We start from the raw sequence: 24,356 nt of genomic DNA, 5'->3' as shown, positions 1-24,356 counted from the left end.
GGTGAGAGTTTGATCCCTGTGTTTATGTTCAGTCTCTTGAAGATGGTTCTAGGGTGTTCCTACTTTTGTATGTGGATGACATGCTTATAGCATGCAAGAGTAGGAAGGTTGTGCAGGATCTGAAGGCATCCTTATCTCGGAAGTTTGAGATGAAGGATTTGGGTCCTGCAAGGAAGATCCTAGGCATGGAGATTTTCAGAGACCGAGCCTGGAGGGTGCTGCATCTATCTCAGGGGGGCTACATACAGAAAGTCTTAGAGAGGTTCGAGATGAAGAGAGCAAAGCCGGCAGAGCTGCCACTTGCCGGTCACTTTAGACTCTCGAAGACCATGGCGCCACAAACTGAGGTGGAGGCTCAGGAGATGGAGACGGTTCCTTATACTTCAGGAGTTGGGAGCTTGATGTATGCGATGGTCTGTTGTAGGTCAGACATCGCTCATGCAGTGAGTCAGGTTAACAGGTTCATGGCGCAGCCTGGCAGAGAGCACTGGAGAGCTCTGAAGTGAATATTCAGATACCTGGCGGGTTCAGTTGGAGTTGGCATCTGCTACGAACAGTGAGGAGGTGCAGTGGGATACTCTGACATGTCCAGGGAGGCTCAGGGGCTGATTGACGGTTATTTAGATGCAGACTTCGATGGAGATGTGGATACCCGGAGGTCTATGACAGGCTTCATCTTTAGCCTGTATGGAGGTCCTATTTCTTGGAGATCGAGTCTGCAGCCTATCACAGTCCTATCCACTACAGAGGCGGAATACATCGGGCTGACAAAAGCAGCTAAGGAGGTAATTTGGCTGAAGGGTTTGTTGATGGAGATGGGCCTTACTCAGGAGGCTATTAGAGTACACTGTGACAGCCAGAGTGCACTTCTATTAGCACAGAACTCAGTCTATCATGCAAGGACAAAGCACATCGACATTCGGTATCATCGGATCAGGGAGCTTGTGGAGGATGGCGAGGTGGAGCTGATAAAGATACACTCCAAAGAGAACCCAGCTGATGCACTTATGAAGGTACTTTCACGGGACAGCTTTCAGAGATGTGTTGAGCTGATTCGGCTGATGGACAGAGTGGAGCTGGTTGAGGCCTTGGGACACCAAGGTGGAGATTGTTGTGATCCAGATAATGTGCCCAAGGCCCAGGGGACCAAGGCTAAAGTCAAGGTCCATCATTCATGAGGGCTTCATGGAGGCTCTAGGGCTAGTTGGGCCCTAGGTTGAAAGACTGTGGGCCTTTCGGGTTCTTGAGGTCTAGGTTATGTGGGCCTCAAGGGACCAACTCTTTATGGGCCAGGTCTGGATCCAGGATAGGTGAGATTAGGTCGAGTCATGGGTATACATGGGCTTGGGTTAACCTAATCTCCCATAGAGTTGGTCAAGGGAGTTTTGGGTTTGGATCACTTGACCCTGTGTTTATATATACATGCACTGTATAGGTTTGATTAAGCCAAAGAATACGAAAACCCTTTCTCCCAAGTCTCTCTCTCTCTTCTCCCTCTCTCTTCAGCTATTCTTCATGCCCCAGGAGCAAGAAACCCTAGGGTTTCTTGCCGCCAGATCCATAGAAGGCAAGAAAAGTAGGGGAGGCGCTAGGGTTTTGAGCCCCTCCCCCTTTGTGCCGCCAACCATATTGCCTCTCCCTCTCTTGCAGCCGCCCAAACATCAGGTCCAGGACTTAAAATCTCTTGCTATGAGGTTGGTACAAGTTTTTCTCAGATCTAGAGTTGATCTGAGGTCGTTTGAGGTGCGGGTGAGATCTCCATCATCAGATCTACAGGAAAGGCTGCAACAAGATAGATCTGCAAGGTCTGGTTCTATCTATCTTCTTTCCTATCTAGAATATCCCGATTTGAGATCTATAAATTAGAAGACCTCGGTCCAGGCCTGATCTGGTTGGGTACCAGATCTTGGATTTTTTAGAGGTGATCTTAGAGGCGTTCTTCATCTGGAACGAAAGGCTGACGAAGAGGACAACAACCAGGCTGATTTCATCAAGGGCCTTCGATGGAGTCCAGAAGTCTTCAGATTTGTTCATTGCTGGTTTCGCTACACCCAAGGTCCGTGGGAGGAGCCGGGATCGTGCTCCAACAAATAATGGCTTCCACTAATTTTTTGGATCTTTCTACTCTCCAGATGGGAAACGAAAATCCTAATGCAACAGAAGGATTCCTAGTGGGTGTTGCGGTCCCACTGATGCCATGCACCTCACTTAACATTATTGGTAACATACACACCGATGCGTGGACAATTTTTTATCCAGATGCTTCTCTAAGTAGGTTGCAATGACTTGATCTCTAAGTCATGTAGGCTTACCTAACAGTTATTGACTATACTCCTTAGTTAAGCCCGACCCACTGTTCACAAGCAGGTGCAAGACTGTCATTGGGTCCCTCACCTAATAGTTATTGGGCCCAACTCCATCCTTACCCTGGAGCAACTCTTTTCTAATAGAGTGGTTGCGTATTTTCGGTGCAACTAAACTACTATAACCAGTCGAGAATAATCAATACCAGTAGCATGCCCACACATCTATAACGATAGAAGATCTATAGACTTAATATTTATAGAGAGATTTAGGTTTAGATCTCATCTAATCAGTCATCATATGATTGATCTTATTGGCATGGGCTAAATAAAAAATGTCAAGCAATCCAATTGAAAACTCAATCTTCCAAATTGATCAGGTAAATCAAAATCGGTGGGGGTCCCCTCGTTACTTTCTTTAGATATTATAAAATTAGTTAGATCAGCTAATGAAACTAATTAAATAATCACATCTCAATTACTTGCCTGAGACACTAATAGGTAAATTAATCCAAATAGGTTAACTTAAGCGAATCAGCTCAAACCATTGAGCCAAATTAGGTCCTTAGGTTAATCGATTCTACATATGAGATTCAATCGATTCAACAACAATTGCATGATCATATAACTTAATTGATCTAACCCTCATCAACACTTAACTCAGTTTGATTAATTACTTAATCGAATTAGACTCATATGATTCAAATTAAAAATCCTAGATGCAATTTTATTACATGACCTAATTTTTAATTATCCAATAACCAAAATCCTCAAGCACAAACATAAATTTTAAATTCTAAAATTAAATTTTAGATCTAAATTCTTTGCATGAAAGGTAAATTTTTAAATCATGAAACCAACTTTCAGATTTAACATACAAACATATGTCTCATATATGTATGTAAAATTCAGATCTAAATAAAATTTAAATCAATACATGATATCATATATCTCATATACAAATCATGAATTATATCAAAAATAAATTTTGTGATCTAAATATGCAATCACATATCTTATATATGAATCATGAATCAGGTCAAATAAAATTTTAGATTTATGCATGCATCTACATATCACATGAACATGAACTAGAAACTGTTCTAGATCAAAATTTAGATCTATGCATGCTTTGACATATCAACTATATATTCTATAATTAAATCTAAAATTAAATTTTAGATTCAAAATATGTATCTATACATCTCATGTATTAAGAAAAAAAATTAGATTTTAAAACTCCTTTCAAAATATATATGTCAATTTCATGCATATGAAACCCATGACTCTGATACCATTGTTGGAATTTCTATGTTGGGATATGTAAGAATATTTCAAAAATTTTATTTTTTAAATATGATAGTAAAATAGAAGATTAAAACTTTTTTTAATATATATCATGCATGCATAAAATATAAACCACTAGGATCTACTTCATATGCTGAAATTGAACATATGCTGAAATTTAATATGTGATCGAATCACATATTTATTTTGTAGTTTTTTTTTTAAAATCTGGATCTGAAAGAGAAGAGACTTTCTCTTAATCGTATAAGTATCTGACCTCTATAGGTATCCACTCAAAATTAGCCTAAAACAGTCCTCTTAAAAATAATTTTTTTTCTTCAAGAAAAATCAGCCTACGAATCAGAACGAAGCCTAGATCACAATCAACTTTTTGATCCTTTCCTTGATCTTCTTCTTCTCTTCTTCTCTTGCTTTTCTTTTCTTGATTGTGCTGCTACCAGAGACTAGAAACCAGCACAAGAGGTGGACACCCAAGGCCCTTTTGGGCATAAAGAAGAGGGATGCCCAAAGGAGAGGATGTTTGGACGTCAAAGGGAGAAGAGAGGGAGAGAGGAAGAGAGGGCGTGGGGCTCTCCTTGGTGGGCATGGGGCTGCTGGTTTGAGTGCTTAGGAACCTTAGGAGAGGTCTCCTTAAATAAGCATAAGATTTGAATCCTATTCAAAACCAAACAAGCTCTTAATACATGTCCTACTTGCATTAGGTTTCCTAATAACTTAAGTTATTCAATTTTCTTTAGAAAATCTATTAGGCACCAACTCTTGAAGCCCTTGCACCCATACAATCACACCCCAAATTGCACCCAAGAGATGCCCCATCAAGGATCCACAAGTCCTCTAAAGATGGGACACGTCCAACTTGATCAAATCAAGTGGCACCCCATCAAAACTATCAAGAAAATAAATTAAGGACTTGCATCCTTAATTCATTTGATCTAAAATCTTAGGCACCCAACAATTGGAGTCTAATGAATCTAATTTACTTAGATTATTAACAAGTAATTAAGTTTAAATTATCTTATCAAATAAAAAAATCAAACATAAAGAGAAAATTGGATCCAACCATGTGCTAGCAAGGTAACCTTGATCCCAATAGGGTTTCTCTAAATCCAATTGACACTTCATAAGCTTAATTATTTATTTCAAATCTAATTCTTTTGTTGTGTAACCCCATAAGTTTAATTCTATCTAGTAGTGAGATATACAATGATCTCTATCAAAGTATCATTAAAACTCTTTTCAATGGATCGAAATAATTTCACTCTAACTCATCAAGGATTGTTAATCCAAAACAACCCTAGTGAGCTCTCACAATCCACCAGTGACACCTAATAGTATGTAGTGACAATTCAGTAGAACCAAAAATGAACCTCAAGGCATAGTTAACGTGTGATTCAGTTTCTCTATCGTAAGTCCCGACTAGATGGCAGATCATGGATAAATCATCAAATCTCAACATCAGTCATATGATAGATTCGATCAGCTCAAATTCAATTATAATTTTTATGAAAATTTTTTTTCATCAATCACACTGCTGTGGCCACAGACTCTCAGACTTAGTCTCTCAAATCTCATAAGACTACTCCTTTCTATCAAGATCAATAGATCCCATCTTGATGCGCATCCTACTCCTACAGTGGACCAACTATCGTTAACATCTACTACAAGAACTCATTGAGATCATATTTATATATCAGTCAAACTCCAGCAGCCTCACTATGAGTAGTCATACTATCTTAGATCAAAAGATCATTCAACAACTCCAGTATCGAGACAATCATTGACGATCGAGTAAAAATTTAAGTGATTTCTTGTATGGTCACACTCAGTACTAGTTGTTCTCTAACAACTATCCGCACTCGTCGCTCAGTATCTCTACACTATAGACTAGAGACTCATCTATCCTAAAGAAAGTGATTTGTGCATCGGTCTATCCGGATCAATCACCGTCCTTATGATAATACTATGATCGAGAATATTTAAGAATTAAATACTTATCTCTAATTCTCAGCATCTTGAGAATATGTATCGAAAAGTTAATTTTATGGATGATTCAAGGATACATCACACTTGAATAAAAAATAAATTTATTTCTTTATTAATTAAAGTAATGTATTAAATATAAAATTATATCCTAACTTTATTATAATGTGTCAGCCATATTAGCTTCTAGGACATACATTTAATATCACTAGCAAAATAGGGATACTATTTATCAAATTTCCTCCAAACTATGGAGTCAGTTGGAAGACTAATGATATTATCCTTAGAAATCCACATCTCATGATGCCATTTCATTACCTCGATGGTCTTCGATGACTGATAAAGTCTATGAAGTCTTGGTGTTAATGAAAAGTGTTGGTGCAAAAATCTGCCAACAAAAAGTATCACAAAATCTTATGAGACCACTTCTTATCCCTACCAAAGTCTTTAGCATATCTTAACTCATCACATTCTGGATAACAATCTAAGTGTTGATGCTCTTTATAAAATAATGCACAATCATTCTTGCATACATGTTTGGTGTGTAACCCAGTCTAAGTTTATGCATATACTTTTTTATTTCTGAATATGAATTTGAAAGTTTTTCATCTTTCAATAATACTTCCTTGATTAAGTTCAATATATATTCAAAGGACTTTTGACTCCGACCAAATATGATTTTACCGTGAAGAAGCTTTATCAAATACTCAAGCTCTAAGAACTTCTTACAATTTGGATACAAGGGCTCCTTCACATCTATCTTAAGTTTTTTAAAATATCCATCATTTGTATGATCCACATTGTCAGGAGACTTATGAGTATATTTTCATCGGGTACAAAATTATCTCCATATTAGGTAGCATGTGCCCCATTCATATAAATCATCTAACATATCATTGATGCCAATTGATCCAGGTACTTGACCCGTATGTTGGTCTCTTATGTTAGTAGGCGTAGATTTTTCATGCAAATCCTAAATAGTATACTTTGGATCTATATGACAATTCGAAAAGTGTTCCAATGCTATATCTGCAGGCTAGAAGTAGTTATTGTGATATCTTTGATAAGGATATTTGATTCTATGGGGATCATCAATTCTCTCTCATACAAATCTTATAAAATTTCTAACACCTTATCGGTATTTAGATAAGATGATAGAGCAGATATTCATCCAACTTGTCGATATTTTCTATCTATCTATGAGAAATATTCATCATTAAAGTATTTGTTATAAATTTTTTTTTACAAATGCATGACCTTATCCATTTCAACTCATTACTAAAGGGTGTGGCCCTATCCCTTTCGAAAAAGCAATAATCTTATTATTATCATTACTTAGTATTTTATTTCATTATTGTAAAAATTTTGACAGTATCTCTTCATGGTTCTCTAAGTACACAATGTGAATATGGTGTCTATGCACCCTATCTAATATGTATCCAGAGATTAGAGGGGAGATAACTACTGAATACCACATAACGAAATAAAATACCAACTAATAATAATAATAAGATTAAAACTTTTTCAAACTGCCCAAAAATGGGGCATCCAAGAGTCCTTTATCTCGGGATGAGAATCCACAGTTCAATGCAATTTAACTACCATCTCTGAATGTACATACAGGGATGGATTTTTAATTTATCAAAAAAAGATATCTCCTATTGGTTCAGTTCCTATTGATTCAGATCCTATCTTTACCTCAAGATGAAAGGACAAGTTTACCATGATTAAATTAAGTGACGCTTAGGTTTTGCACCAAAATAGGACAAGTCAATGAAAACAATTTGGATGGCATATTTTCATGCGAGAATGACATGAAGGAAGCTTGCCTAAAGAGATGGAATTGAACCATGCTAAGGTTGAAATAAGATTAAACACAGACCAAGAAAAGCATAATGGGGCTGAACCTTGCAATAGTTAGAGAGAATAGAAGGAGTTGGAAATGGTTGGGGCTCAAGTTTGGCCAGCCTATCGCCAAACTTGGTTCTAATGTTTTAGTTGGGGCTAGATTAGCTTGAACCTTTTATAAACACTAAGCCCAACAACTGATTGAGCTCTGTCCAAATATTTTAGTTAAGCTTCAAGCTAGGCCTAAGCTTAAAACTTTTCTACGCACTAGACCTAAACCTAGCTTGGGCCTTAGATCAAGCTGGAACCAATATCCATCTAAGCCCAAAATTTTCCAACTGAATGAGGCAGGATAGGTGTGGAAGATGAAGGCACATCTTTGATCAAGAGGTTTTGGCCAAATCTATATTTTCAATAAGGTACTTCAACTTCATGTGAGGGAATGGTAGTTTCTATTGGAAATATGTCCAAAAGTCAATTATTTAACTGTAGATGATTGTGCATATTATATATGAATTATAATTAAATTATATTAATAAATATTATTTTTGATAGTTCATCATAATTTTTTATCTTTTTTATAGAACTCTAATTATGATGAAGTCCTTAAAACTATTATCAATCGATAAAAGAGGATTTATCAAATAGTTTTTAAATCTTATTCGTAACCAAATGATATGTTATTACTAGAATGATAATGCTTATCAAGTATAGGTCGTTGTGTACCATATGGATTCGTTGTCCTCATAACCAAGGAGTGTGGAGACACGGTATGGCATACAAGTAAAATATAAGAGTATATTTCATTGACTCGACTGCGAACTACTTTGCTATCAAGAGCTGCTCGCGAAGGATATAGGTATAAGTGTTTCTCTAACTTGAGATCACTACGGTAACTTACAAGCAACTTAATGTGCTTTGATGTCGGACTATCTGTATTTTTAATACAGTGACGAAAAATTTTTAGGTACAGTCAAGTATTTACGAAGTCAGTATGTGAGTCAAGATAGGATTGACCACTTCAAGTTATTGAAGATAATGCTACACTGTGTTTCAATTTAGTAAAATCTTGATCAGAATAATCCTTATGATTAGTCACAAGATTTATAAGATTGAAACACAATATGGATGATTGATTAAGAGTTTGACAGTTTAACTCTGAGATCATCCTGAGCATTAAGGGTTAAAAAAATAAATTATACGATAATTATATGTCAAGATTCTTGAATGCTGCTTTATAATAATTCGACCTATCCGGACGTTGAGTATCATTACTAGATGGTCACTTCGATTACTACAGAAATTAATTTCTATACTATCGACTTAGTGTTCTAACCTATATGGTCACACACAATTGAGATTTCTATTTGATCAGATGATTGATTAACGATTATGAATCATTCAAAGGTATAATCATCAATATAATTGATGATTAACCTTATGTAAAAATTATGATAAAATAATTTACTAATAGTTAGTAAATTATAGGAGGATGAATTAGCAATTAGATTATTAATTAGCTTAATTTGATTGAGCAATAAGATTTGGATCAAGTCTAATTGAATCTAATTCAATTAAGTTTGATCAAATTAGGTTATAAGATAACCTAATCACTAAGAGAGATTAATTCTTGATTTGATTAGGATTTTAGTTTAATTAATTGATGATTGGATCAAGATTTAATTAAGGAGATCAGGTTTCTAATTGGATTAGGTTCATTAATCTTCTTTGGGTTTAATCTAATGAGATTTGGTTTGGATAAAATTGAAGAACCTAAGAATCCAAACTAGATTGTTTTCTCCCCTTGCGCCACCTCATAACCATGCCCATTTTTCTTTCATGCAAATTTTGAATTTGCATGATGTTTTTCCATACCAAAATAAGTTTTCTCACCCCTTTCTTAATGCCAAATGGATTGGATAAAGCTTATTTTAAATTTGGATTTGAAACCAACTTGAATTTTGAATTCAAGTTTGAATGGTTTTGAATTTGAATCAAACTATAACTATTCCTTATCCTTAACCCTTTTTGAATGCCACTTTTTATTAGATAATTAGTGGGTGTGTGTGATGTCTTTGAGAGAGAGTTTCACATGAAAGGATAGGGAGTTTTCACCGTAAGAAAGAAAGGGAGAAAAAGGGTGGGTGTGAGGTTTTTTGGCGAGAGTTTCCTAGGGTTCTAACTAGGGTTTTTGGGAAGAGAGAAAAGAGAGAAAATAGTTTCCCCTCTTCACCTTCTTCCCCCACCTCATCTCCTCAAAAGTTCTTCTTCTCCTCTTAAAAGAGTCTGAGTAATCTGAAGAAGGAGCTCGATTAGCCGTCAGGAGGGAACTCTGCTAGGGAGCTAGCATCCTGAGGAGTTCGTCAAACCTTCGATCAAATCAGAAGCCTCGTGTGGATATGTGTAGAGACTGAATGTCTGTGTAGCTAGAAGCAACTGATAAATTTATGGTCATCAGCTACGGTGAATATCGATCTGTGCTCAAGTATTGAGATCTGATCTCAATTTTATCGTAGATGCGATCTATTGCATAGATATGATCTATGATTTTTTGATTTCAATTTTTATGCATGCTATATTTATGTCATCAGTCTATGCATAGTTTTTAAATCGAATTTAATACATGCTGGGTTAATATGATTAATCTAAAAATTTTTGTTGCTTTTGATTTCAAAAAATTTTGAGATTACATGCATGAAATTGCCTGCCCAAACTTTCAATGGTATTAAAGCAAGGTTGCTTGACATGAACATAAATGCGTGTATCTGAAATTTGTTTTAATGTATAAAGATCTAAATTTTACATGCATTTTTGTGATGTGTAGTGTAGTTTAATTTCTGAGTAGCTTAGTACTACTCAAAATCACGGTAAAGGCCATCCTGCCATAGAGGACTATAGTGGAAGGGGTGCCTACATAGATTGAGAGGAAGAATCATGAATAGAAGGCATATGTAAAAATGATTTTGATCATTATAATCACATATGAAATCATGAATTTATTTAGATTGGATCCAAAATAGATTTGTGATTCATTTTGTTGCTATTTTTTGCAAAATTATCAGGATTGAAACTTTGCAATAGTTGCTGACATGCCTGTTGAGTTGACTCATTTTTTGTTCGAGTCGACTCATGACTCTGGTGAGTCAGCTTGGTTTGCAGATGAGTCGACTCAATTGTGCAGACTGAGAAAATAGTTTCTGTTCATCACGAGCGAGTCGACTCGATCTCAGAACAGGTTAACTCACTGTGATGAGTCAACTCGATCCAGGATGAGTCCACTTAATTTAATGGATAGAAAATTTTCATAAATTTTTTTATAAAATAGTTTTATATTTAAAATTATTTTAATACCTAAACTAAATTCATGTTTATAATGTACTTAATTATGAATTAAGTTTTGAAACTAATAGATTTAAAATTGAGAATTTAAGATCTAAAAATCAAAGCATAAAATATGGGTTTTAGGTCAGCTCGAATCAGATTATTTGACTAGACTAGATCTCGGGATAAAATTAAATAGATAATAGACTAAATTTAAAAATTGATTAAATCTAATCAAAAGTTGAATTAAATTAGATTAAGATTTTTCTAGATCAAATATAATAGTTGTAGTTAGTCAAGTCTATATTTTTTATTAGATCAAATGGACCTGATTGTTAGCTCAGTGATTGAATCTAAGTTTTTTGACTGATCAAATCAAAATTGATAAATCAATTGGTGTCTAAGGCAACTGGTTGAAAGAGGCTTTTAATTGGGACTGTTCTCTTTCTTGACCAATTACGTTAGTATCTAAGAAAAGAAATGAGGATCTTCCCGTCGATCTCCACTTACCTGATCAATATGGTCAATCTATTTTTGATTAGGTCATTTAGTTATTTGAGTTCACCCATGCTATCTAGGTTAGTCAGTCTGACTGACTAAGGTGTCCCTTGACCAGTTTTGTCTCTTGTCCTCTTTGATGGCTTATTGAAGTCAGTGGGAGGATTTCTGATTGTTGATTTTATTGTTGGTTCTAATGCATAAAATTAAGTCCTCTAAATTATTAGATCCTTAAAATGATATAGTTATGGAGATAACTTGATCATAGTCTCCCATTAAGATGGATGGTAATGGGTCCAATAGTCTAGATAAACATTGGAGGTACCACACGCCTGGTGTTTATCTGGATATTGAAATTATCATCCATAATATGATGATCCTGTTGTGACTTTCTGATAGATGGACAGATTGATCGAGCCACACTCGGACCTCATCATTCATTAATTAGATGCACTAAGTATGTTCATAGTAATGGTTGGACCTAACTAGAACTTTCAGTGGAGGTGCCACCTGCCAGCTGAAGAGGAGCCTGGGGCAAAATTTTTTTAAAAAAAATTATTTGAAAAAATAATTGGTTAAGAACCTACCCATAGGTGCACAAGAGTTGGCAGAGCCACACTCGGGCCCATATGAAGTCTATGTGAATTCTAGTACCAGCTAAGAAATTAAATAAATTTCTCGAATTGAAGGTAGAGGCTATCAATTCATATAAAATAGTGGGAGGAACCTTTAGACTAAAGTCCAAATCTTTAGGATTGTACAATTCATGATCTTTGTTTTCTTTTTCAGTAATGGCTAGTATATTATCGCTCCACTCATTGTGAGATAGTGACAAACTCATGGGAACCAATTTCGATGGTTGGTATTGAAAGTTGAAAATTATTTTAGAACACGAGAGGATCCTATATATCCTTACAGATCCTGCACCCGAAGTACCTGCTACAATGCACATGGTGTGATCTGAGATATTTATCAGAAGTAGCTCAATAACCGTACGATGGTGTGTTGCATAATAAGGGTGGTGATGAATGATGAATTTAGTCATAAATTCGAGGATGCAAAGCCAAAGGAGATGCTTCAAATGTTGAATGAGTCCTTCGACACTCTTGAGGTTACTAAGAGTCACAAAATCTTCTGTCCAGTGTTCAATGTCCAGATGTAAGAAGCTAGGAGCATCGATCATGGATCATTATTGTATATGATCAAGCAGATCGAATGTTTTAGCAAATTTGACTTTTTGTTACATAAACAGTTAGGCAATGATGCTATTCTGAACTCGCTTCTTAAATTCTACCTCTCCTTCTTGAGTCATTACAGAATGACTAAATTTGCAGTGAACTACCATGATTTGCTAGGATTACTGTAGACATTTGAGAAGAAAAATTAACTTCATAAAGAGTTGATAAATATGGTAGGTAGGTCCTCAGTGGGCCATCAGTCTTTAAAAAAAGATAAGAAAAAGAAGGTGCAGAAGAATTATACTGAGACTTCTAAGCCCAATTAGACCAAAAAGTCCAAAGCAGACTAGAGTCAGACAGAATGCTTCTTTTGTAAGAAGTTGGGGCATTGAAAGAGGAATTCTCATTAATATCTTCCTTCTCTTGATCCCAGCAGGCGTAAAAAGAGGAATAAGCAAACAGTTGTTGGATAAGGTACTGATAGATAATATCTTGTAATTTTTTTATTTGTGATATTACTACCTGGATATTGGATACTAGAAGTTCAAGTAATATTTGCAACTCGTTATAGAAACTTTAGGTCAATAGGAACTTCGAGAAAGACGAGTGATTCCTAAACATTGGAGATGAAAGTTTAGTTTTATTTCTAGCCTTAGGAATTATCCAGCTTGTTTTCGATTTTAAAGTTGTCATATTGAATGATTGCCATATTGTTTTTTCTTTTTAATGAATGTCATTTCTGTAGGCCTTTTGGCTAAAGATAGTTTTCAATTCTTAATAAAGGATGATTTTTGTGATATTATTATGAATGGTACTATAATTATGCGTAAAAAATTAAGATATGGCATATATCTTTTATCATAGCCTATTAATGTAATGTACACGTTGAATAAATATCCAAAATTAGATAATAGCATCGATATCTACCTTTGGCATTGTCGGCTCGGCCATATAAACAAGAATAGGATAAACAGATTAACAAAAGAGAAAATTTTCGATATTAATGATTGTAAATCTTTGTTGACCTATGAATCCTGTCTTCTTGAAAAGATGACTAGTCACTCTTTAATAGAAAGGATGAATGAGCCAATGATGTTCTGAGTTTAGTACATAATGATGTATGTGGACCAATGAACATAAGTATCAGAGATGGATATTATTACTTTATCACTTTCACTAATGATCTATTTAGGTATGGGTATGTTTATCTTTTAAAGCATAAGTCTAAATTTTTTGAAATATTCAAATGATTTCATAGTGAAATGAAAAAGTAAACCGGAAAGAGTATCAAAATTTTTCAATCAGATTGAGGAGGTGAATACCTCACCAGTAATTTTTTGACATATCTAAAAGAGAATGAGATTCTCTCACAATGGACTCCTCTTGGGACACCATAACATAATAGGATGTTCGAGAAGAGAAATCAAACACTATTAGACATGATTCGATCCATGATAGATTTTGTAAGTTTGTCAATCTTTTTTTAGAGATATGCACTCGAAACTACTTGTTATGTACTGAACAAAGTTTCGAACAAGTCTGTCAATAAAACACCATATGAGATATGGACAGGGCATAGACTGACACTCTCTTACCTTAGGATTTGAGGATGTCCAGCTTATGTCAAACATTTAAAGACAGATAAACTTTGATCTAGATCTAATAAATACTTATTTATTGGATACCCAAAGGAATCTAGAGGGTATTATTTTGATCTTGTTGAAGAACAAAAGGTGTTTGTCAGTAATAGGACAGTCTTTTTGAAAAAAATATTTTTTAAAAAAAAAACTAATACCACTAAGATTGAACTTGATGAAGTTCGATAGGTACAAGAATTGACACAATCGAATCCACTTATAGAACCAGATTTGATTAGAGAATCAAATCTGGAGCCCATTATAGAGGCACCTTTGAGGAGATCTGGTAGAGTACCACATCAGCCAGACAGATACGATGATTTCTTGATCTGAGACAGTGATTCTGTTGAACTAGATGAGAACAATGAGGATCCAGTTACCTATATGGATGTCATGCAAAGATCTGACTCTGATCAGTGGCTCGATGCCATGAAGTTTGAAATGAAATTCATGAAAATCAATGATGTATGGACACTCGTTGATCTGCTTGAAAGGATAAAGCTTATAGGATGTAAATGAATATTCAAAAGAAAAAGAGGCACAGATAGAAAGGTAGAGACCTATAAAGTCCATTTGGTTGTCAAGAGATATTGTCAACATTATGGTATAGACTATAATGAGATATTTCTCTTATGACAATGCTTAAATCTATTTGGATTATGCTTGCGATAGCAACATACTTAGATTATGAAATCTGATAAATAGATGTCAAGACGGCCTTCCTCAATGGAGAGCTAGAAGAAGAGATATATATGATACAGCCTAAAGGATTCACATTTATAGATGAATCTAAGATATGCAAATTACAGAAGTCTATTTATAGATTGAAGCAAGTATCTCAGAGTTAGAACATGCATTTTGATTAAACAATCAAAATATATGGCTTCATTAAGAATGGAGAGGAGTCTTGTATCTATAAATAGGCTAATGATTCTGTAGTCATCTTCCTTATATTGTATATGGATGATATTCTCTTAATTGGGAATGACATCTCTACATTACAAAGTATGAAGCTCTGGCTGTCATCATAGTTCTCCATAAAAAATTTGAGAGAAGCATCCTACATCTTAGGGATGAAGATATATAAAGATAGATCTAAAAGACTACTTAGGTTGTCTCAATCTACATACATTGATACCGTGCTGAAATGGTTCAACATGATGAATTTCAAAAAGGACTATCTACTGATAGATCAAAAAATTTCTCTCTCTAAGAAGGATTGTCTAATAACTTCACAAGAGAGGGAGCATATGAATAGAATCCCATATGCCTCGACAGTGGGATCTATTATGTACGTCATGATATGTACGAGATCGAATATGACCTACTCACTAGGGATAGCGAGTAGGTATCAGTCTGATCCAAGAGAGACCATTGGAAAGTTGTAAAAACTATCTTCAAGTATTTAATAAATACTAAGGATCAATAGCTTATTTATGGAGAATCTCACTTAAAATTAGTGAGATATACATATTTTAATTTTCAGTCAAACTATAATGACAGCAAAAGTATGTTTGGTTATATTTTTACCCTTTATGGTAGAGCGATATGCTGAAAAAATTTTAAGCAACTCATAGTAACTGATTCAGTTTGTGAGGCAGAATATATTACAGCATCTAATACTGCTAAGGAAGTAGTTTTATTAAAAAAGTTCATCAAAAAACTTAGAGTGGTTCCCTCAATCAATGGTCCAGTTTTACTATATTATGACAACACTGGTGCTATAGCTTAAGCTAAGGAATCCAAGTTTTATCAGAGAACCAAACATATTCAGCATCACTATTACCTTGTACGAGAGATAGTGCATCGAGATGATATAGATTTTCAGAAGATCAATGAAAAAGAGAATCTGACCGACCCCTTCACTAAAGCCCTCAGAATCAAGGAGTTTAAAGATCACAAGTGGAAGATGGGTATTAGATACAGATCTGATTGGCTTTAGTATAAGTGAAAGTTTGTTGAGAATGTGTTCTAAAATCAATTATCTAATTGTAAATGATTGTAGATATTGTATTTGAATTATAATTAAATTATATTTATAAATATTATTTTTGGCAGTTCATTATAATTTTTTATCTTTCTTATAGAACTCTTATTATGATGAAGTCCTTAGAACTATTATCATCGATAAAGAAGGATTTATTGAATAATTCTTAAATCTTGCTCATGACCAAAAGACATGTTATTACTAAAACGATAACGCTTATCAAGTATAGATCATTGTGTGCTATATGGATTGGTTGTCCTCATAACTAAGGAGTATGGAGATATTGATATTGCATGCAAGTAAAATATAGAAGTATATTTTACTGAACGTGACTCAGCTATGGAGCTCTCTGCTATCAAGAGTTGCTCATAAAGGATATGGGTATAAATATCCCCCCGATCTGAGATCACCACGATGACTTACAAGTAACTCACTGTGCTTTGATACTGGACTATCTATATTTTTAATACAGTAACGGAAGATTTCTAGGCACAGTCAAGTGCTTGCAAAATTTGTGTGTGAGTCAAGATGAGATTGATCACTCTAAATTATTAGAGATAATGCTACATTGTGTTTTAATTTAGTAAAACCTTCGCCAGGATAATCTTTGTGATTAGTCATAGGATTTATAAGATTGAAACACAATACGGATGATTGATTAACAGTTTGACAGTTTAACTCTGAGGTCATCCTAAGTATTAAGGGTCAAAAAGAAATTATATGGTAATCATATATCAAAATTCTTGAATGTTACTTTGTAATTATTTGACCTATCTGGACGTCAAGTATCATTGCTAGATGGTTACTTTGATTAATATAAAAATTAATTTTTATACTATCGATATAGTATTCGAACCTATAGGATCACACATAATTGAGGTTTCTATCTGATCAAATGACTGATTAACGATTATAAATCGTTTAAAGGTATAATCATCAATATGATTGATGATTAACTTTATATAAAAGTTATGATAAAATAATTTACTAATGGTTAGTAAATTATAGGAGAATGAATTAGCAATTAGATTGCTAATTAGCTCAATTTGATTGAGCAATGATGTTTAGATCAAGTCTAATTGAATTGAAATAATTATGTTTGATCTGATTAGATTATAAGATAACATAATCACTAAGGAAGATTAATTTCTGATTTGATCAGAACTTAGATTCAATTAATTCATGATTGGATCAAGATTTAATTGAGGAGATCAAGTTTCTAATTGGATTAGGTTCACTAATCTTCTTTGGGTTTAACCAAATGAGATTTGGTTTGGATAAAATTGAAGAACCTAAGAATCCAAACTAGATTGGTTTCTCCCCTTGCGCCACCTCATAACCACTTCCATTTTTCTTTCATGAAAATTTTGAATTTGCATGATGTTTTTCCATGCCAAAATGAGTTTTGTCGCCCCTTTCTCAATGCCAAATGGATTGGATAAAGCTTGTTTTAAATTTGGATTTAAATTAACTTGAATTTTGAATTCAAGTTTGAATAGTTTTGAATTTGAATCAAACTACAATTAATTCTTAACCTTATCCCTTTTTGAATGCCACTTTTTATCAGATAATTAGTGGGTGTGTGTGATGTCTTCGAGAGAGAGTTTCATGTGAAAGTATAGGGAGTTTTCACTATAAGAAAGAAAGGGAGAAAAAGGGTGGGCGTGAGGTTTTTTGGTGAGAGTTCCCTAGGGTTCTAACTAGGATTTTTTGGAAGATAGAAAAAAGAGAAAATAGTTTTCCCTCTTCACTCTCTTCCTCCACCTCATCTCCTCTAAAGTTCTTCTTCTTCTCTTGAAAAAGTCGACTGATCTAAAGAATGAGCTCGATTAGCCATCAGGAGAGGACTCTACAAAGGAGCTAGCACCCTGGAGAGTTCGTCGAATCTTCGATCAGATCAAAAGCCTCATGTGGATACTTGTGGAGGCTGGATGTCTATACGGCTAGAAGCAACTGATAAGTCCATAGTCATCAGCTACGGTGAATATCGATTCATGCTTAGGTATTGAGATCTGATCTCAATTTTATCGTAGAGATGATCTACTGCATAGATATGATCTATGATTTTTAGATTTTAATTTTTATGCATGCTATGTTTATATCATCGATCTATGCATAGATAGTTTTTGGATCAGATCTAATGCATGCTAGGTTAATATGATTAATCTAGAGTCTTCTGCTGCTTTTGATTTCAAAAAATTTTGAAATTACATGTATGAAATTGCCTACCCAAACTTTCAGTTTTCACCAATGGTACAAGCAATCTAATCCATATAATATGTTAAGGTATCATCTAACATTGTATAGTTGGGGAGAGTGTCAATGCTAAGGACAAAATCAAGGGTTGAGCCAAGAGTAGGTATAGTACTCTTGGACACACACTCACCAATGCCAACCCTCCCTCCCCAACCCACAACCCCAAACCCCCCCCCCGCACACACACTTTTGTCAAACACACACAAACACCCCAACCCCAAACATCCCCCACCCACTACCTCTTCAAATGCATAAATAGTGATTGAAAAATCTTAATCAAATATAGAAAAAAAGAAATCGTGCATACCAGTGAGAGGTGTGGAGATGGAGGCTGTCTCGAGCAGGCTGGGTAGAGAAGAGGTGGCACATTATGTAGAGGAGTAGCAAAGCAAAGGCATCGATGTTGGTGGGGATGGTGATAGTGGCTATTGGTGATAAAGGGAGTGAGAGAGTAGGGGGAGGGAGTGAGAGAGCCAAGGGAGAATGTAAGAGAGGAAAATGGAGGGAATGAGAGAGTGCGAGAGGTGTCGATGGCGGCAGTGGGGATGGTGATAGTGGCTACGGATGAGAGAGGGAATGAGAGAGCAGGGGGGAGAATGTGAAAGGGCCGAGGGAGAGCACGAGAGAGAAAAATGGAGGGAAAGAGAGAGTGCGAGAGAGGGAAAAGGAGGAGGGAAAGAGATCGCGAGTGCGAAAGAGAAAAATGGAGAAAGAAAAGGGAATCGGTGTCCTAAAAAAGAAAACCCTTTACCAATGCTAAAATTGCATCGGTAATAAAAATAATTACCTATGCAATTCATAAGTGTCGGTAATTAATATCATTATCGATGCAAACTTAGTGTGGATAAAGGTGTTTGGAAAAAAAAATTTAAACAACCCATTACCAATGCTTTATTTTAAATGCTGACAGTATTATTGCGTCGATAATTTAATTTATCGATTTTTTAAAAGTAAGCATAATTAATTATGCAAATTTTACCAACAGTTTTCTATTGCATAGCCAATTCCAGTCTTTACCCATGAAAAATTTTGCATAAGTAAACTTGTTAGATGTATGTCCTAAAAGCCAATCTGATTGACACATTGTAATACTTCTAGGATATAATTTTATACTTAATACATTAATTTGATCAATAAATAGATATGTTTCATTTTTCATTCAAGATTGATGTGTCCTTGAATCGTCTATGGAATTAATACTTCGATACATATTCACAAGATGTTGAGAATTAGAGGCATGTATAATTAATTTCTAAACGCTCTGGATCATAGTATCATCATGAGGATGGTGATCGATTTGGATAGATCGATGCACAGATCGCTTCTTTCGAGATAGATGAGTCTCTGATTTACAGTGTAGAGACACTGAGCGATGAGTGTAGATAGTTGTTAGAGAACAACTAGTACTGAGCATGACCATACAATAGATCATTTGAATTTTTAATCGATCGTCAGTGATTGTCTCGATACTATAGTTGTATGAGTAGTCCTTTGACCTGCGATGGTATGACTGCTCGCAGTGAGGCTGTTGGAGTTTGACTAACACATAAATATGGCCTCATTAAGACCTTCTAGTGCATGTTGACAACAGTTGGTCCACTGTAGGAGTAAGATGCGCATCTAGATGGAATCTATCAACTTTGATAGAAAAAAGTAGTCTTATAAAATTTGAGAGGCTAAGTTCGAGAGTCTGTAGCCACAGCAGTGTGATTAATAAAAAAAAATTTATAAGAATCACAATTAGACTTGAGCTGATCGAATCTATCATATGACTGATAATGAGGTTTGATGATTTATCCATGCCATCTAGTTAGGACTCACGATAAAGAAACTGAATCACATGTTAACTACATCTTGAGGTTCTTTTTCGGTTCTACTCGATTGCCACTACATCTGCTAGGTGTCACTGGTGGATTGTGCGAACTCACTAGGATTATTCAGGATCGACAATCTTTGATGAGTTAGAATAGAATTGTTTCGATTCATTGAAAAGAGTTTCAATGATACTTTGATAGAGATCATTGTATATCTCACTATCAGATAGAATTGAACCTATGGGGTTATATAATAAATAAATTAGATCTGAAATAAGTAATTAGACTTATAAAATCTCAATTGGATTTAGAAAAATTTTGGATTTAGGATAATCTTGCTAGCACATGGTTAGACCCAATTTTCTCTTTGCACTTGAATTACTTATTTGATAAGATTAATTTAAATTTAATTACCTATTTATAACCTTAATGAATTAGATTCATTGGGCTCCAATTATTGAGTGCCTAGGATTTTGGATCATATGGATTAAGGGATCAAATTCTTAATCAATTTTTTTTGATTATTTGGATGGGACGCCACTTGATTTGATCAAATTAGACGTGTCCACCTAAATAAGGGCATGTGGGATCAGATTAGGGTGTCCCATAAGTGCCACGTTGCATGTGCAAATGTGGATGCAAAGGCTGTAATAGTTGGCACCTAATGGATCTCCTAAAGAGAGTCAAATAACTAAAGAAATATAGATTCCTAATACAAGTAGGATTTGTATTAAGAGGCTATTTAATTTTTAATAGGATTCAAACTTTTTATCTATTTAAAAGAACCTTTTCTAAGGCTCTTTACTTTTGATTTTCAGCAGCCCATGCCTCCCACAAAAGCTCCCTATACCCCCTTTCTCTTCTCCCTTTATTCTCCCTTAAGGTCCCAACGCCCAAAGGTGTTGGGCGTCTCATATCTCCACGCCCAAGAGGAGCTTGGGCATTCCCTTGCTTGCTGGTTTTCAAGCCTTGATTGCTCATAATCAAGGAAAGAAGAGCAAGAAAAAAAGAAGAGAAAAGATCAAGGAAACGATCAAAGAGTTGATCGTGATTCAGACTTCGTTCAGATTCGCAGGGAGATTGTTCTTAGAGAAGAAAGATCAACATCAAAGAGGGCTGTTCCAAACTTATCCTGAGTGGATACCCATACAGGTCAGGCACTTGCACGGCTAAGGAAAAACTTACTCTCTTCCATATCCAAATTTGAAGAAAAAAATTGTGAAACAGATATGTGATTCAATTATATATTCAATTTCAGCAAAAAATTCAACATATGTTCAATTTCAGCATATGAAGTAGATCTTTGTATTCTATATTTTATACATATATGATTAAGATTAAAAGATATTTTAATTTTTTATTTTACTATGTTGTTTAAAAAAAAATTTGAAACATATATGCATGCCCCGATATGAAATTTCAACAACTTTGTATTGGCAAAACCCCAATTTCTTGTAGTGAAACTTAGATGAGGTCTTTTAAAAAACTAGAATTCTTTTTAAAAATTATCAACAAAAGTTTGTTACAAGAAGCTTATCCACAAATAAAAAAGATGTTTAGGACTTAAACAAATCAACAAAATATAAAGAAAGATTTTTACCATGAATGAGAGACTTAGGGTGAGCTATAAAGAAATTAATCCATATCTGAATCTTAGTATCATAATAATATCATCTGAATCAAATGGGATTTGGTAAGGCTAAAAACAATACTTAAATGAGATAACTTCGGCTATTTGAGAAGACCAAGAAGAACACTTAAACGGGATAACTTCGACTATTTGGGAAGGCCAAGAAAAATACCTAAATTTGGCAGTTTTAACAACTATTATTTTCAATTTTAGAGAATGAGATTCTACGAAGCAATATAACGTCCAAAAAATATGAAAACCACAGAATAGGACATTTAAAAAAATTTGAAAACTATGGGTTAGAGAATATTTAGTTAACTATATATGATATTAATTTAACTATATGCAGTAATAATTTAATGATGTAACATGTATACATAACTATGTTTAATAGTAAATTAATTATATACCATATTTATTAACTATGTGCAATAGTAAATTAACTGTGTATCATATTTATTTAGCTATATATTATGTTAATTTAACTGTGTGCCATAGTAATTTAACTATGTACCATATATATAATTATGTATAATAGCAAATTAATCATGTACTATATTTATTTAACTGCATGCAGTGATAAATTAACTATGATATTATATTAATTTAACTATTCCAGGCTAGCATCCAGTTGGCTGCCTCATTGCATCCTAATGACTCTAGTAGCATCCTTCCTTAAAGACCCTAAGATAATTTATTTTTCTAGAAATATCTACATAATTAATGATATTGCATAGTTAGTAAATTTTGAAATAATTGATATGAATATAAATACAATATTTATTTGAGCATATTAAATATTTTAAGATTAATGGCACTCTTAATGATTATCCTAAGTGCAAATTCAAATGTTTGGAGAATGTTAGGTGTGGTGGTTAATCAAATTGTTACACTTATACACAAAATCATGATGTTCTTTATTTTTTCAATAAGTTGTTGCTTTTTCAATAAGTTGAAACAAGCTTCATATCTATTCATATAAGTATTTCTTTGATAAAAAATATTCAGTAAGTAAATTTTAACTTTTTAAATAAAGAAGAATAACTTTGGAACCATCCTGCATTTTGGGATACAGATGATAAATTGATTTTATTAATTCAGCTTGTTGACGTATTGCATCCAATACTACAAAATTTTAAACAAACTTCAGTTGATTCGAGAATTAGCAGAACCAAATAGACCCAAATATTTTTATTTAGACAAAATAATTTTTATTTCCAGTGATCCTGTTTGATTAAAAAAAATTTATTCTACTTACTTTTGCCAATTTTTGAATCCACTAAAATTTATTATAAAATTTTATGCTACAGGATGCAATATATTACAATACTGTACCAAGAAAATCAATCTCTCACATATATTCCAAAGAACGAGATTGCTTAAATATTTTTCAATGTCCAGCATTTAAAAAATAAATTTACCTATTAAATATCTTTGATAGATAAATAACAATGTTGATAACAATAACTTTCCAATAATATGAAGCTTGCTTCATCTTATTAACAAAACAAAACAAGAAAAAAGAGAAAAAACTTTTGGTCCATTTGGTTGGGGGTGATCTACAGATCTAGTATGAGAAAATGAATTTCTTTTCAGATTACCATATTTGGTATGAAAAATGAAAAAAAAAAGAAGATAAAAAATTTAGTGGATCCCATGTTTATTTTTTGGAGAGAAAAAATAAAACAAATACTATGGGGGGTTGATATTTGATAAATTCCAAGTGATGGTAATCCATACTTAATAAAATATTTTTAATAAAATATATATATAATTATTGAATTTGTTATGATGTCTTTTCAAATTCATTCAATAAAGAATTTTTGATAAAAAAAATAAGATAAAGTTTGTATTATGCAAAGGGTTTTGTGATTATAATCATTATATAAAAACTGATTGAAAATAACAATGCTATTCTATTACTAAAAGATTATTTTATGTTGAAAAGTATATTTATAAATTTGATTATATTTCTATATAAATTTATCTCCAACTAAATATAGTAATCTTTTTTTTAATATTATTTTTTGAAATAATTTTTTCACTAGCCAAACGTAGTAAAAATTATTTTTTTTCTCGATTATTTTTAAGATAAATAATTTTTAAAAATTATCAAGTTATTCTGTAATCTAATATATCTCAAAGTAATCTAACATATCCCAACCAAACAGATCCTCTGTGTACAAGTAAATCCTGATAGCATAATAATTTGATCGGGCATTATATCAAGAACAATGGTAGCTTCCTCTGCTAAATGTCCTAGTATTGTCCCAGCCCATGCCAAATCCTACGTAGCGCAAAGTCATAGTGATTTGACATGACATGCATAGCATTATGTCAGGGAGAGCCATCTACATTGGTGGGAGAAAAAAAAGAAATGTGTTTAATCTTAATTCTAAGATCCAAATCAAAATATTTTTCTTCAGTTTTTGTCTGATCCATCTGGATCACAGAATCACGATCTAAATAGAAAAACTCGTTCGAAATATCTACAGCTTCTCCGGTCGAGGGATCCAAAGAATTTCGAGACACTGCTGATGCAGCCCTTCTCTCCCCACGCCCGTTTCTTTTCCTTTCTCAAACAGGTAGTGTCATA

This window comes from Elaeis guineensis, chromosome 1 (assembly GCF_000442705.2).
Source record: "Elaeis guineensis isolate ETL-2024a chromosome 1, EG11, whole genome shotgun sequence".
NCBI lineage: Eukaryota > Viridiplantae > Streptophyta > Magnoliopsida > Arecales > Arecaceae > Elaeis > Elaeis guineensis.
The sequence above is the reverse complement of the archived record's forward strand: the minus strand, read 5'-3'. Positions refer to the sequence as shown.